The following is a 16,893-nucleotide window of genomic DNA, read 5'->3' as shown; positions in this document are numbered from 1 at the left end:
GAGCCCCAAAGCCATTAACATTTAGAAAGAGAAGAATAAAAGAAGATGAATAAAGAGTTACCAGATGTCAGAGAAAACCTGTAAGCATTTATTTTCATGAAAATCAAAAGAAAAAGAACCTTGAATTTGTTCTGTTTTCCTCAAATGATAGTTGAAATTCTGGAAACAACACTGTGAGTTTTAAACCATACCAATTGATTTGATCGCTTTGACATTTGTCAATTCAGTTAACCCATCCTCTACCTATAGAGAGATCAAAGAATATAGTTACTTGCCTTGCTTCTACCTCTCAGCCCTTGACCAGTCAAGAAGACGTAGGATGAATAGGATATTCACTAGGTATTTTGGGGTTCTGCAGACTTTGGTGTCATAAAAATTTCAAAACTGTATATCAAATAAACTATAGTATGGAGAGTAATATAATAAAATTTTTATCAGAAAAAAAGATTTTCCACAATATACTACATGTATAACAAATAGAATTATAATATCATGGTGTGAATTGATTTAAATATTTTCCTTTAGTACTGTGATTTTTAAATCTTTTTTTGGCATATCTTTGCATTGTTTTTCTGAACTCTGGTGCTATACCTTTGGGAGTTTTTGCATAATGTTATCATTTTGAGGGATTTGGTGCTTAAAAGTAGGTATTAAATTCAGAAAGTGATTTAGATAGGGGCAGGTATTTATTTACAGTATCTAATAGATGCCTTCTGACTATAAACATGGACAACCACAGTCTCATCTTTTTCTTCTGCAATGTGTGGCTAATAATTATACCTCTTGCATAGAGTTAGTGTAATAATTAGGAAAAATAAGGCATTTAAATTACTCTGCACATTGCCAGGGCACATTCCTAACTTTGAATCAATACTTGCTAATATTAACTACAGTGTGGCCAAAAAGACTAGCCTCCCTTTACTTGTAGGTTGAAATCTAACTCTTACTCTTTCCCTTCTGCCACACCAACACCATGTGATCATTTCCCCCCATGTGACAATGAAAACACCCAATAACTGTTAGCTAAAATATATTAGCGATTGGACATTAGATCACTGAAGGGTCTTTATTGTTAAAATTAAAAATAGATACTTTTTACCTCCCTAGGTTTCTAGGTTCTCCTTTTGGGATCTTTCCACCACCCCCCACCCCTCTCCACTTCTTCTTTTCTTTTTTTTTTTTAAAAGATTTTATTTATTTATTTGAGAGAGAGAGAGCACGAGCAGGGAGGAGAGGGAGAAGCAGGCTCCCCACTGAGCAGGGAGCCCGACATGGGGCTTGATCGCAGGACCCTGAGATCATGACCTGACCCGAAGGCAGACGCCCAACCAACTGAGTCACCCAGGCGCCCCTCCACTTTTTATTTTCAAAGGTGACTAGTCCTTGTGTTAATTCTATATTTTCCTCCTGTTAAAATTTATGCATTCACTAAAGGTTTACAAGATAGCATTAAAAAACATGAACTCTGAAGCGAGCCAAATCTGGGTTAAAATCTCCATTTTGTTATTGAACTCTCTATGTGCTTTCTCTTGTTTCTTCTTCTCATTGGCTTCAAGACATGAATTAGTATTAGTCATTCTTGAGGGTATCACTCCACAAATATTTTTTGACTTGTAGCTTTGCATATGTATTTGAGGTAGGTGTCAAATGTCAGTGAACAAGTGTGAGGAGGGAATACTCGTAGGCAAGTAGGCCTTCTGTGTACTGCTATAAACCATTCTTGTAAGCATACAGAAAACTTTGTTTCCCACAGATAAGCCTAATCCTGGTTATGGAAGACATAGCATTACTTATTTTCTTAAATTCTTCTCAGTTGTTATTGGTATTATTTCTACTGTATATCAATTTCAGTACATAAAAATGATATATATAACATAAATATTTGCCTGTCACCAATATAGGAAGTAAAAAACAAATTATACACGATGTTCTGTAAGAGGTTTTTTGGAACTGTTTTTTATTTTTTTTTCCCGTGGGACATCTGTCAGAGTATTTATTTACTCATGCCAGGGAAGGGGCATCCAGGGAATCAAATCTAATTTAATTAAAAAAATATTTTAAAGGTGAGATTGGAAGAGACTGAGAAAAACTCTCTTGGCTGTGTTAAAAGCTAAGGATTAATTGCAATGTTCTGACCTGAAATTCAGGTCTTGTGATTTCTTTCCAGGAGATTTTTCACTGCATGAAAAACCTGTCTGCAATGGCCTTGTTATTTAATTCAATCTTAATTGGATACAACCCGTCAAAATCTGAGGGATTGTTGGAAGGCCTAAAAGCGCACAAAGGTATTTTTTAATGGTAACATTAATCGTCTGGAAGTGAAAAATGTCCTTCATCAAGTCACTGAACCTTTCTGCTATAATTTGTTTTAGGCTTATTTTGCATTTCTTTCAAATTTTGAAAGGACTTAAAGTTTCAAGGACATAAAATTTAATCTCTAGAGCATATGCCCTGTTCAGGGGAAGATTCAGCCATTTTCAAAGGAAGGCTTAGATTTGTGTTCCGTGAGGTAGATGTTAGGGGTTCTCCACGTGGCTTAATTATGTGTATGTCTTGATTGCCTCAAGAATTCATGTTGTACTGAGACCCCTCGGGGAAGAGTCCAATGCTAAGGGACCAACATAGGGTGAGGACCAGCTCCCTAAAGCAGCCTTTCCTAACCTGGCCGGAATCCCTGAGCGCTGTCAGGCCAACGTTTGGTGGAGAAGCAAATGCCCAGATGGCTTTTCTTTTGCAAGAGATGTAAATGGCCGGCTTGAGAGACAGGTAGGGAAACCCACCCACTTCTTGTCCCGTCACGGACTCTCGGAGAATATTAGAGGGTGCGAGGCAGGACCATTTCTATTGTTATCCTCGCTGAGACAAAGGCGCGGGCGGACAACTGGTGCTCGTCCTCTGCGTTGGGTGGGTTAAAGGAGGCTGGCATGTCAGGGGTAGCCGTTTGGTTTTGCTTCGGAGCGGACTTGCCCGGTCCGTGCCGCCCCGGCTGGCCCATCCTGAGCGCAGGGAGGACGCGGCTGGGCAGCCGCAGCGGCCTCTGCGTCAAGGAGCGGTGGGGCGGGGAGGTGCGGCGCCCAGCCTGGCGACCAGGCTCCCTTCCCCCGCGGCGCCCGCAGCCTCCCCCTCTCCGCGGCAGCGGGTCGGCGACCGCAGCGCGGGCGGGCCGGGCACGTGGGCGCCTCCGTCACACCCTCACTCACACCCTCACACACACCCGCGCGCACGCACCCGCGCGCTTGCATCTCGTGCTCTTTCCCTGGCCGACACACAGGCGCTCAGGAGTGCCTCGCAGCCAGCCCGCAGGGCAGCGACCCCCTCAGCCCAGCCCCAGGGCCCGCCCTTGGCAAGCTGCTGCTTCTCTCTCGACAGCTCCTCCGCGGCCTCCGTCGCAGCCACCTGGGCCCGACGCTTTAGCCGCTGCTGCTACTGTCGGGACCTGGAAGACCCAAAAGGTGCCCGGTGGAGACACGCGAACGGTAATGACACGCTCCTACTGCTAAGGGCACGGTTTTAGGTAGGGCGGGGCTCACCGTTAGCCACCCTGGAGCCGGCGGACGGGGACGCGAGCGGACTTGGTGGATGGATCCCGGGAAGGACTCAGGCTGGGTCCTGGGATGAGGGGAGGGGGGCAGCTCCAAAGCTTTTGAGGGTGAACTTGGGCTGAGCGGGCGACCCTCCAGGCAGGGTCCTGCACCTGTGCACAAGGGGGGTGGGGGGTGACGAGTAGGGGGGGAAGCACATGGGGCGAAACGTGCCGCCATCCTTCCTTCTCGTCGTGGAACTCGCCTACAGCATCCCCGAGAGACTAGTCGTTTCCAAGTCAAGTCAGGGCTGGCGGGGCGGGTGGGGTCCGACTGGGGCAAGTCCGAGAGGAAAGTTGGTAGGGTCCGGACGAAGCGAGGCGCTTCCGAGGTTCTGGGTGAGTTGGAAGCAGATCCCCGCGCGGGTGGGCGGTAGGGCGGGGAGAGGAGCCAGTCTCATTCCTCATTCGCTTCTCGTCGCTTTTGCCACTGCTGAGGGCGACTACCGGAGGCTCTGTGTTTTCACGTGACCCTCGTTCCCTTTTGCCCGAGGAATCCTGCGATAAAAGGTCCGTAAGTGGGCCTTTCCGCGCACAAGGCACGTGGCTACTGGAGAAAGCACAACCTGTGTGTTTCTGCGCATCCAGGAATTTGAGAGTGTGCCGGTGAGATGGTGATGCTGGGGATTTTAAGGAGAGGATGGGAGGAATTGGAAAGCCAGACCGTTTCTACACCATTTACTTGGCTTGTCTGTGAGTGGCCTGGGCAGAGAACGATTTTGAATATAGGGACAGGTTTTCAAATCATAACACGCAGGCAAACCAGCCTTATAAACATGAGCGAATCGAAACGCCCGGCCGAGACATCCCGGGGACAGGTGTGACCCACCCAGTCGCAGAGGCCGCGGGAGCGGGAATTCTTTTCCGTTAAGACAAGGAGCGGCGTTGGCCGCGCGTTGGAGAGGGAAGCCCCCAGGCTCGCGCTTAGTGTCTCGCTCTCTTCTCTCTTTCCATCTTCTTCCTTCCAAGGGAAAGGCTGGAGTAAGACGGGGCGGGGTCCGCACTCAGGCGCGGTGACGTCAGCAGTGTTTGGGTGCTTATGCAAATGAGGCTGCGTCCGTTTCTCCCAGTCTGGCCGGGCCCTTCCAGGTCTTAAAGGTGGACGCAGCCTTACTTAGTCTGCACCATTTGTATGGTTCACTACCCAGAAACACGGGAGGACTGAAGTGTTTGTTTTATGTACTGCGTTTAAGCGCCTCATCACCCAGTTTTTAAAGCTGTTTTATACCTGTCATTGGCTGGTTGCTTTCCCGGGATACCGGGAACTACGTGTTTGCTTTAGGAAGTATTCTCTGACGAAGCAACCTGATAGAGCTTCTTACCCCACCCAGCCTCATTTCCGCAAGAACGGTGCTGAGATAACCGACCTACTTGCGTCTTTGGCGCCTAGGTTTGACTTGTGTAGTAGGTACTTAATAAGTACTTGATGATGGACTGAATTGCCCTCGAAGAGTTTTTATCTCATTAAATTCGGAGTATTCGATCATCAGAATCATATATTTTATTTTTGTGTGCGTACCCTCTGTATCCACATGATCAATGATCCATGTTGATTTATTGGAGTAAAATATATTACAGAATTCATTGATCATTTTCCTCCAAGCGAAACATTTAAGGTGTTCTTTTTTTCAGGAAGACAGGAATTAACACTATTTTGAAAGGAAGATAATTTCTTCCTGTTTGTTGACAGGTTTTCTTTTTTCTGATTGCATTGCGGTATTCTTGATTCAAGAATTACTTTACACTCCCAATATATGTTAACTCAAGATATAATATTTTAAAGGCTTAAGAAAGATATTTATACATGTTTCTAGAAAATGAGTGTTCTGTCATCCAAATGATAACGTAAATAAGAAACACTGTTTTGGTCTGTTCAGGCTGCTGTAGCAAAATACCATAAATTGGGTGCTTTATAATCAACAGAAATTTATTTCTCATGGTTCTGGAGGCTGAGAAATTCAAGACACCAGCAGATTTGGTGTCTGGTGAGAGCCTGCTTCCTGCTTCTTAGATGGTGCCTTTCACTGTATCCTCACATGTTGGAAGGGGCTAGTTAGCTTTCTCGGTTACTTTTATTACCCAAAAGGCCCCATCTCCTAATACCATCATCTTGGGGTTAGAATTTCAACATATGAATTTGGAGTGGAGGACACAAACATTCAAGCCATAGCAAATAGTAGAAGAATTTAATTGGCTAATAGCCATTTGAGATACCAATAATCAAATGAAATGCCTTACTTGTCAATTATTAAGTTAATACGTAAAATAAGTTAGAATAATTACTAAAACCTAAACTCTATGTTTATAATCATTAATTTACTCAATGATCAGAGTTCAAATTTTGCTGAGTGCATGTTAGAAAATATGCTGTCCTGTCATAAAATAAAACTTGTGTATGAATAGGTAAGAAAGTTGCATTCTGTTGAACTCTGGGGTTATTACCCAGGTAGTAAAAAAAAATCATTGACTTAGATTGATAGACCTAAAAGAGACCTTGCTTATTATCAAAAACTCTGAAAACTTTTACTTCTCAATTTACTTCTCAACTTCTTTTGGGTAATGTGTGACTATTATTACATACATAGGCATGATTGGATATATTAATATAGTCTATGCAGAGTAATATTTTTTTAAGATTTTATTTATTAGAGAGAGAGAATGAGTGGAGGGCGGGAAGAGGGAAGAGCAGGCTCCCTGCTGAGCAGGGACTGGATCCCAGGACCCTGAGATCATGACCTGAGCCAAAGGCAGATGCTTAACCTACTGAGCCACCCAGGCGCCCCTATGCAGAGTAATATTAAAATAGTTTCTGAACAAAATTCCATGGGCATAGTCTGATGCATGAAAACATTTAAAGTTACATGGTAGGAAGAATCTTTATATTTATATCCAATTTCCCTTATAATTTAAAATAAGTCCTAACTACTGTTCTGAATGTATTTAGTAAATTTTTTATGGATTTTTCTGATTCAATATTTACTTTGACCAATAATGATTTTCTCATATTTCTCTGTGAATAACAAGCCCCAGACATTGGGCTACAGGATAGTTTTAAATGCTCAGTATCACTTGATATAGAAGACTGTTTTCAGTCTTGAAGTTCACTTTATTTCCTTTTGATTATTGCACTAACGTATCCTTTCACATAAGATTCGTTGATTGTTATCTTTGAATGAAATGCTTACACTGGGAGCTTTTTCACCTATCAGATTGCCAAAGATCAAAAATTACTCACTGTATTGAAGAGGGCAGAGGGAAACAGGCACCTCTCATATATGGCTGGTAGTTCAAGTTGAGACAACTTTTATAAAGGGCCACTTGGCAGTATTTACCAAAATTGTAGAAGCACATAACCTTTGATCAAGTAGGTCCACTTCTAGGAATTTATTCTACATATATGCAAATGCCAGATATACAGAGTCAGTTGCTTGAACATTGAGGCAGATTATCAGAAATGACCTAAATATATACTCATACCATGGTCTATCATACAATTAAGACAAAACAGGGGCGCCTGGGTGGCTCAGTTGGTTGGGCGACTGCCTTTGGCTCAGGTCATGATCCTGGAGTCCCGGGATCAAGTCCCGCATCGGGCTCCCTGCTCGGCGGGGAGTCTGCTTCTCCCTCTGACCCTCCTCCCTCTCATGCTCTCTGTCTCTCATTCTCTCTGTCTCAAATAAATAAATAAAATCTTTAAAAAAAAAAAAAAGACAAAACAGAACAAACAAATAAACAAAAACCAAACAATTGTATTGAGAGCAAAAGCTTTTGAAGGCTTTTTAAATGAAAAACCAAGATGCAGAGTTATGCATATAGTGACTGTTGTGTAAGAAGAAACAGGTTGGGTGGGTGGGGCGAAAACACATATCAGCTTGAATATATATACACCAATACCTGTGGAGGACTTTGGTGACTTACAGGGAAGTAGGGATGGGACTGATACGCTGAGGGACAGAATGGGAAGATACTTTTTGCTCTATGCCCTTTAATACTATATTACTATACTATTTATTCAAAGTATGCATTAAAATATATTCTAAAGTGAAGGCAATAGCAAATACCCGTGGGAGAACAGTATCCAGGCATCAGATACTATAGAATGAGTAAGGTATAAAAGTCAATGGGTATTTTGGCTCCATGATTTTCATAGTTTCTGAATTTACAAGAGAGGTTTTGCTTTCAACATTCTTAGTAATAAAATTATATTAGAGCAGCAGATGGGATTTAGTGGATTCACTAAATTTATCCAGTATTATCAGCATAAAAATACAAAAACAATTTTAGTGAGTTGACTGGGGCCTTAAAGAAATTTTATTTTGAGATGGCTATAGATTCACATGTAGTTGTTAAGAAATAATACAGAGAGCTTTTGTGTGCTTGTCACGCAGTTTCCTGAAAATGTAACATCTTGCAAAACTGTATTACAGCTTCATTATCAGAGTATTGACATTGATGAAGTCAAGTAACAGAACAGTTCCATCACTGTAAGGATTCTTGTGTTGCCCTTTATAATCACAACCACATCACTCTGCTCTTCGTATTTATTTTGCATTTCAAGAATGTTATCGAAATGGAATCATATAGTATGCAATATTTTGTAATTGGCTTTTTCCACTCAGTGTAATTGTCTATAAATTCATCTAAGCTGTAGTGTGTATCAGTAGCTTATTTTTATTTTTGAGTAGTACTCCATGGTATGGATTTACCAAAGTTTAACTATTCACCCATTGAATGACATCTGGGTCGTTTCCAGTTTAGGGTTTTTATGAATAAAGCTGCTATGGATACTCATTTACAGGTTTTATGGAACATAAATTCTCATTTCTCCAGGATAAATGCCCAGGAGTGTAATTGCTGGATTATATGGTAGTTGCATGTTTAGTTTTCCAGAGCACTGTACCATTTTGCATTCTCACCAGCAATGTATGAATGATGAGTTTCTCTGTATCCTTGCCAGAATTTTGTTGTCATTATATTTTAGCCATTTTGAGAGGTATGCAGTGACATCTCATTGTAGTTTAATTAGCTTTTCCTTAATGGCTAATAATGTTGAACCTCATTTCATGTGCTCATTTGCAATCCAGATATCATATTCAGTGAAATGTCTCTGTATATTTTTTACCCATTTTAAAATTATTTTTAATTGTTGAGTTTTATGAATTTTTATAGATCCTAAATACCTGCCCTTCCCCAGATATGTGGTCTGCAAATATTTTTCTTCCAGTCTTTAGCTTATTCTTTCATCCTCTAAATAGGTTCTTTCACAAAGCAAAAGTTTTTAATGTTGAAGTTCAGTTTACTAAATTTTGCTTTTGGTGTCGTATCTAAGAATTCTTTGCTTTGCTCTAGATCTCAAAGATTTTCTCCAATGATTTATTTTTGACAGGCAGGGATACTAACCACTATACTAATGAGGAGGTCCAATGATTTATTTTTGAAAGTTTTATAGTTTATGTTTTACCTGTAAGTCCATGATCCAGTTTAAGTTAAGCGTTGTATAAGGTGTGAAATTTAGGTTGAGGTTGTATTTTTGCCTAGAGATATCCATATTCCAGAACCATTTGTTGAAAGGGCTGTCATTCTTTCTCCATTGAAATTATGTTTGCAGCTTTGTCAAAAATCAGTTGGGTGTATTTTTGTGGGTCTATTTATGAGTACTCTCTTCTGTTTCATTGATCTATGTGTCTATCCCCCTTCTGCTAAGATAACACAATCTTCATTACTGTAGGTATAAAATAAGTCTTCAAATCAGGTAGAATGATTCCTCTCACTTCATTCTTCCTTTCTAAATTGTTGAAGGTATTTTAGTTTTCTGCCTTTTTATATGAATTTTAAAATAATTTTATCTATAAATTTTTTCTGGAATTTTATCTATAAATTTTTTCTGGCATTAAACTTGTATATCAATTTAGGGAGAATTTACGTATTTACTATGTTAGTTTCCCAAACCATAAACATGGTAGTTATGTCTGCTTATGTATTTAGATCTTTTTTTATTGTTTTCATCAGCACTTTGTAGTTTTCAGCATAAAAGTACTGTCCATGTTTTGTAGATTTCTTGGGATTTTCAACGTAGACAACCAGAATGTCTGCAAATATGGAAAATTCTCTTTCTTTCTTTCCAATCCAAATGCCTCAGATTTCCTTTTCTTTCCTTATTGCACTAGCTAGAACTTTCAGTACTCTGCCCACTCTCTTAAAAGTATGAGAGTGGGCATTCTTGTTTCTGATCTTAAGGCAAAAGCATTCAGTCTTTCATTGGTAAGTATACCAACTGTATGTTTTTTGGAGGTGATTTTTATCAAATTGAGAAAGTTTCCTTTTATTCCTAGTTGGTTTTTTTTTTTTTTACAATTTTTAAATTACAGGTGGATACTGAATTTTGTCAAATGCCTTTTCTGTATCAATCAATATAGTCATATGACTTTTTTCTTTAGCCTTTTATGGTATATTACATTATTGATTTTGAATACTGAACCAGCCCTGTATACCTAGAATAAAGCCCATTTGGTCATGGTATATAATTCTTATTATATATTGCTGAGTCTGTTTGCTAATATTGTGTTGAGGAATTTTGTGTCCATATTCATAAGGGATATAGATTTATAGTTTTTTTTTGTATTGTTTTTCTTCCTGGTATTGTCTTCAGAGTAACAGAGTAATACTAGCTTAATAAAATGAATGTGCAGTGTTCCATTATCTTGTATTGTCTAGAAGAGATTGTGCAGAGTTGGTGTTAATTCTTCTTTAAATGTTTAATAGGATTCCCTAGTGAAACCAGCTAGGTCTAGAGATTGCTTTTGTGAGAATTTTAAATAATGTGCATTTAAGTTCTTTAACAGATATAGAGTTATTACATGATCTGTTTGATATTGGGTAAGTTGTGGTAGTTTGTGTTTTTTGAGGAATTTGTCCATTTCATCTAAATTGTTTATTTATGTGTGTAGAGTGTTTTGCTGTTATTCTCTTATGATCATTTTGATGTCTGTAAGTTTTGCTGTGATAATCCCTGTTGCATTTCTGATATACAAATGCCTTAAATATAAGACTGACCACATGGAACTTTACAAAAGAATAACTAAATGTGTCTCTCAAGGTTAGTATTTACTTTATGGTTAAAAGAAAATCACTGCATGGATTTAAAAATCTAAACCACACGATTTTTACACAGGTCTAAGCCCCATTGTGAACAGTTCCTTGGACAATAGTTTAAATTTCAGTAGAGTTAAATATTTATACTTTCAGTTAAATTTAATGAATATTCAATTTGTCCCCCCCTTGGCAAATGTTTCAGTTATCTCTTGCTACATAACAAATACTCCCTGCCACTGTGTTTTTTTTTTTTTTTTTTTTTCAGTAGGTTCAAAACAATGGTTTATTGAGCCCCTTTACCCTCTGTTGCCTTTCTGGTATTGTAATGATTTAAAACAATAATGAATTATTATTTCTTATTATTCTGTGTGTTGGCTGGACTCAGCTGGATACCTCATCTGTTCCATTTGGTATGTGTTAGCAGTTGGACTGGTACTAGAATGTCAGTGCCTTTGTTCCTGGGCCTAGGGCTTCAGTCACTGAGGCGCGCCCTCTCTTTCCATGTGGGATTTCTAGCAGGGCAGATGGACTTTTATATATAGTGTCTGAATTCCAAAAGAGTGAAAGCAGAAACTGCCAGGCTTCCTCAGGCCTAGCCTTGGAACTTGCAGTGTCACTTCTGCCTTCTACTGGTCAAAGCAAGTTCACACACTCCCAGAATTCAAATTCAAGCTCAAGTAGGGCCCAGAATTAAGAAAAGAGGAAATAGACTCCACTTCCTAATGGGAGGAGGAGCACACATGTACAGCATTGGGAGGAATTATAAACCTTCTTTTTGCACACAATCTATTCTAGGAAATAATTAAGAAAGGTCATACTTGATAGTTTATGATGATAATGAATAAAACATGTTGATTGCCTCCAAATTCATTTTTCCTGACATGATAATACAAATATATAATTAAATGTAATATAATATTATATGCCTATAGTCAGCCAGTAATAGCTCCTAAAATATGTCTGCCTACTAATTCTTGGTACTTGTGAATGTTACCTTATTTGGAAAAAGAGTCTTGGCAGACATAATCCGCTGATGAAGAGATTATCCTGATATGTCCAGATGAGCCCTATATGCCATCACAATGTCCTTATATGAAAGAGTCAAAGGGAGATCAGACACCCACAGAAGAGGTGGAGGCAGGGTGAGTGTGGAGGTAGAGATGGGAGGGATGTGGCTCTAAGTGAAGGGATGCTGGCAGCCTCCAGAAGCTAGAGAAGGCAAGGAACAGACTGTCCCCGGGGTCCTCTTGAGGGAGAGACCTGCCCACACCTTGATTTTGGTTTATTAAAAATAATTTTGATCTCTGGGTTCCACAGCCTTGAAAGAACTCATTTGTGCTACTTGAAGCCACTAAATTTGAAGTAATTTGTTACAGAATTCTTAGGAAATGAATACAGTGTTTAAATCTGAGTTGTTCTCAGTGTATTAACAAAATTTTAAGTATTTGAAAGAATTTTTGTCTGTTTTTAAAATGTTTAAAAGACTTAGTGAAATGCTTTATTAAGATTTAAAATCTGTCCTTGATTCGTAGAAGTCAACAAAAAATACATTTCAATTTATGGAAATTGCTTTATAATTATAATTTTCAAATAATTGCAAGCCCACAGGAAGGTACAAAGGGAGGTCCTGTGCACCTTTCACCTAGCCTCTCTCATTTTATGATATTGTATAGATGTACAGTACAATATCAAAACCAGCATATTGATATTGGTATAATCCATAGTTTTTCAGATTATGAATTTTCTCTGCCTATGTGTGTGTATATGTGTATAGTTCTTTGTAGTTTTATCAAATGTGTAGCTTCATGTAATCCTTAACCATAATGAAGATACTACTAGGGGCACCTGGGTGGCTCAGTCGTCAAGCGTCTGCCTTTGGCTCAGGTCATGATCCCAAGGTCCTGGGATCGAGTCCCACATCGGGCTCCCTGCTCGGCAAGAAGCCTGCTTCTCCCTCTCCCACTCCCCCTGCTTGTGTTCCCTCTCTCGCTGTGTCTCTCTCTGTCAAATAAATAAAATCTTTAAAAAAAAAAAGATACTACTAAACACTACCATCTCAAAGACTCCCTTGTCCTTTATAGCACACCCACCTGCCTGTCCATACCTTCACTCCTAGCAGCCACTGTTGGTTCACCTCTATCATTTTGTTATTTCACAAATGTTATATAAATGAAATTATGCAATATGTATCCTTTTGAAATTGACTTTTTTCCCCCATGCAGCATCATTTCCTTGAGTTTCATCCAAGTTATTGCATGTATCAATAATTCTTTCCTTTTTTCTTGCTGATTTGGCATGATATGGATATACTACAACTTGTTTTACCATTCACCCACTGAAGGACATTCAGTTTGGGGCTATATAAGTAAAGTTGATATGAACATTTATGTACAAGTTCCTGCTTGAAAATAAGCCTTTATTTCTCTGAGCTATATGTCTAAGCGTGCAAATTGGTGGTCAGTGTGGTAACTCTATTATTAGTGCTGAAAGGAAATTCCAGCTATTTTTTTTTTATTTTTTAGAGTGGCTGTACTATTTTATATTTCTATCAGCAATATATGATTGATCTAGTTTCTTTGCATCCTCACCAACTTTTGGTGTCTTTACTTTTTTAAATTTGCTTTTGATTTTAGCCATCCTCATAGGTATGTTATAGTCCACCTTTTTGGGCAAAATATATAAAAGTGTAAGTTGTGGGTGCCTGGGTGGCTCAGTTGGTTAAGCGACTGCCTTCGGCTCAGGTCATGATCCTGGAGTCCCGGGATCGAGTCCCGCATCGGGCTCCTTGCTCGGCGAGGAGTCTGCTTCTCCCTCTGACCCTCCCCACCTCATGCTTTCTCTCTCTCTCAAATAAATAAATAAAATCTTAAAAAAAAAAAGTGTAAGTTGTGACTATGTATTGTCATTTGTAAAAAAATGTTTCTCTCCTTTTGTTTGGCTCTGTGTTTTTTGTTACTTTTTCACTCAATGAACACATTTTATGTAAAGGGGGTATAATTTGGAAAAGAAATGTTTAGGTTGAACTCTATATTGTTGAAATTTTTTGTATTCTTTGTCAAGATCATTATTTCAGTACATTATAGAATCCCTTATCTCTTTCCTCTTGCAATTATTCCATAACTATAAACTTCTCAAGATGTGTCATTTGTTCTTGGGTGTTGCAATATAGTTTACCATTTTGTTTTTATTCAGATAGCCTTTACTTTTTACCCTATATATTAGAATTAGAAAAATATATTTCATTTGAATCCACAATAAAGTTCAGATTTACTATTCATAATTAGTTGATATTTAAAGAAAATTTTATTCGGTAAAATTTGTAATTGTCCAAGTCAGGGAGGTAATTTGCTGTTCTTGTTCTTTATTATAGAATATTAAACTTTTGGCAAGTGCCGGTAATTAGCCAGCACAGGCATGTCTCTAAGACGCAAGTGCCTGCCTGTTATTTTACGTCTTCGCATATTTTCACTGGAAATGTTAATTAGAATTTAATACACTTTCAAAAGAGGTTGTAACAATAGTTTAAGAGCTAAACAGTCTTGAAAGATAGAGTAAGAAAGAATTGCATAATATTTTGAGTTAATTATATAGTGAAAATATTAACAAGACAAAGACAAAAGCAGAGAAAACACCTATTGTCAATATCAGGAATAAAAAATGTGATATAACTACAAATCCTACAACTAATAAAAAGGAACCAACAGAATATTATGAGTCACCTTCTACAAACAAATTTGACAATTTAAATGAAATGGACAAATTCCTTGAAAAACACAACTTACCAAAACTAACACAAGAAGAACAAAATCTCAGTAGCGATGGGGTGGCTGGGTATTGGACATTGGGGAGGGTATGAACTATGGTGAGCTCTGTGAATTGTGTAAGACTGATGAATCACAGACCTGTACCCCTGAAACAAAGAATACATTATATGTTAATAAAAAAATTTTAAAAATTTAAAAATTTAAAAAAATTTAAAAAAGAAAATCTCAGTAGCTATATATCAATGAAACAAATTGAATTTTTTTAATAAATTGAATTTTTAATTAAACATATTCTCTGAAAGAAAACTCCAGGCCCAGATGGCTTTATTAGTGAGTGCTGCCAAACATTTAAGGAAGAATTAAAACTAATTCTACATATATTTTATCAGAAAATAAATGAGAGACCATTTTAAAATTCTATTTATGAGTCCACCAAAACCAGAGAAGTGAAATATAAGAAAAAATCCTTATCAAAATATTAGCAAATTGATTCTAGTAATATATTAAAAAGGTAATACGTCTTGACCAGTGACGTTTATCTCACAATGAAAGACTGGTCTAAAATACAAAATCAATTGATGCTGTATGGTATATTAGTAGATTAAGGAGTTACATGATTATCTTAATAAAGGTAGGAAATTATGTGTCAAAATTTAACAGTTAATCAGGATTAAGAAAAAAAAAGACCCTCACTGAACTAGGAATTAAAAGAAACTTCCCTAAACTGACAAAAGGCATCTATGAAAAAAAATCCATAACTAATATTGTCTTTAGTAAAATATTGAATACTTTCCCATTAGCACTGGGGCATGGATGAAAATGTCTGTTCTTAACACTTCTGTTCAAAATTTTAGTGGATGTCCAAGCTGGTATGGTAAGTCAAGAAAAAGAAATTAAAGGTAAACAATTAGAGGAACCTTAAACTATATTTACATTTGACATACTGTGTGTATAAAAATCCTAAGGGATCCTAAAACAATATCAGCTCGAATTAGCATTGTTGCAGAATAGGAAGCTTGTATTAAAAATCAACTTTTTTCCAGAGACAATTTAAAGATGCCAAGTTCATAGAATGGAAAGCTCAAATTTTTAAGATGTCAGTGCTCTCCAAAAGGGTTTATAGAATTGATGTAAACCCAGTCAAAATTCTAGCAGGCCTGGGTTTCTTGGGGTAGAAATTAACAAGCTAGGGGTGCCTGGGTGGCTCAGTTCCTTAAGCATCTGCTTTCAGCTCAAGTCATAACCCAGGATCCGGGGATGAATGGAGCCCCACCTCGGGCTCCCCACTCAGTGGGAAGTCTGCTTCTCCGTCTGCCTCTCTCTCCCTGCTCATGCTTGCGCGTGCCCTCTCTCTCGCTCTTTTTCTCTCTCAAATAAATAAATAAAATAAATAAAAATTAAAAAAAGAAATTAATAAGCTGACTTCAAAATTTATGTGGAAAGGCAAGGAAAAAAAAATTTAAAAAAACATTAAAAATGGTTAGGGTTGAGAAGCACTGAGTTAGAAATTTATTATGTTGATTTAAAAATGTTTTGGATCTAGTTTTAAGTGCTTTAAAATAGATTTTTTTCTGAAAACTTGCATATGAAGATAATTAAAGCAATGCAAAAATGGGAGAATGAGAAAAATGTAAATATAAGTCCAAATTAAGTAATGTAACGTTCCCATCATTTTTTATATATGTTAAGTCCTTGCACAGTAGATGAGTGGAAAGACACCAATTGTTTTAAATTTGTAATAGCTGTATTATTTAGGGTTCTTTGTTTGCAAGCTGTAGAGACTGATGCTGGCTAAGAGGCAAAAATAAAATAAAATGAAGAAGAAATATTGGCAAGGTTCAGGGGCTCAAAGGAATGATAGAGTGCTTGGCAATGGGATGGAAAAGGAACCAGAACCCATGACTACAGTAGTAGTTTCTGCCTGGGCACAATGCCTTTGGAATTGAGTGAGATGCCAACCTTTTGATCTCTTTGTTCCTATCCTCAAGATTCAGAATCCAGGGAGGGGAATTTTAACTGGACAAGTGTAGAAGATTATTTTCAAAGGTGGTGGCAGTATTTTTCTTTTCTCTCTACTTGTACCTTTTGCAGTTTGACTTTGTTGCTCCTTCTATTAAAGGTGGAGTTTATCCACTCAAATCAATCTGAACTTAGCTGAGTGACTTGCTTTGGCCAGTGAAACCTTAGCAAATGCTACACAGAGGCTTTGCTAGCACTTCATGTTGGGCTTACTTCTTTTGGCTAGAGTTGGAACTCTGAGCTTATAATGTCAACAAGTTGGAGCTAGCATTTTGGAGAGACTACATATGGGAGAATCAAAGTGCTCTGGCTAATAGACTGCCTCCTGCCAGAATGTGAGCGAGACCATCTTAGCCCATCCTTACCCACTTGAGTTGATAGATGACTGTAGTGGAGAAGTGACCTGAGTCAAGACCAGCAAAACAACTGATCATCTAA

At 38.3% G+C, this 16,893-nt stretch overlaps 1 protein-coding gene across 4 annotated transcripts in view; it reads left to right on the top strand.

The window, feature by feature from the left end:
- The first annotated feature begins 3,230 nt into the window (after positions 1-3,230).
- The window catches only part of SLC6A15 (solute carrier family 6 member 15), a 43,385-nt gene continuing 29,722 nt past the window's right edge, over positions 3,231-16,893 (top strand). The window contains exon 1 of one of the 4 annotated variants that reach the window (XM_081822162.1): positions 3,231-3,476. The gene's annotated coding sequence lies outside the window, so the exon portion shown is untranslated. Of the gene's footprint in view, positions 3,515-3,921; positions 4,187-16,893 lie in introns of those variants that run through there. The other 3 variants (XM_006727014.2, XM_081822161.1, XM_031019508.2) reach the window with 3 other exon arrangements.

Source organism: Leptonychotes weddellii, chromosome 5 (assembly GCF_054177405.1).
Source record: "Leptonychotes weddellii isolate Sample4059 chromosome 5, ASM5417740v2, whole genome shotgun sequence".
Taxonomy (NCBI): Eukaryota; Metazoa; Chordata; class Mammalia; order Carnivora; family Phocidae; genus Leptonychotes; species Leptonychotes weddellii.
The sequence above is the reverse complement of the archived record's forward strand: the minus strand, read 5'-3'. Positions and strand labels throughout refer to the sequence as shown.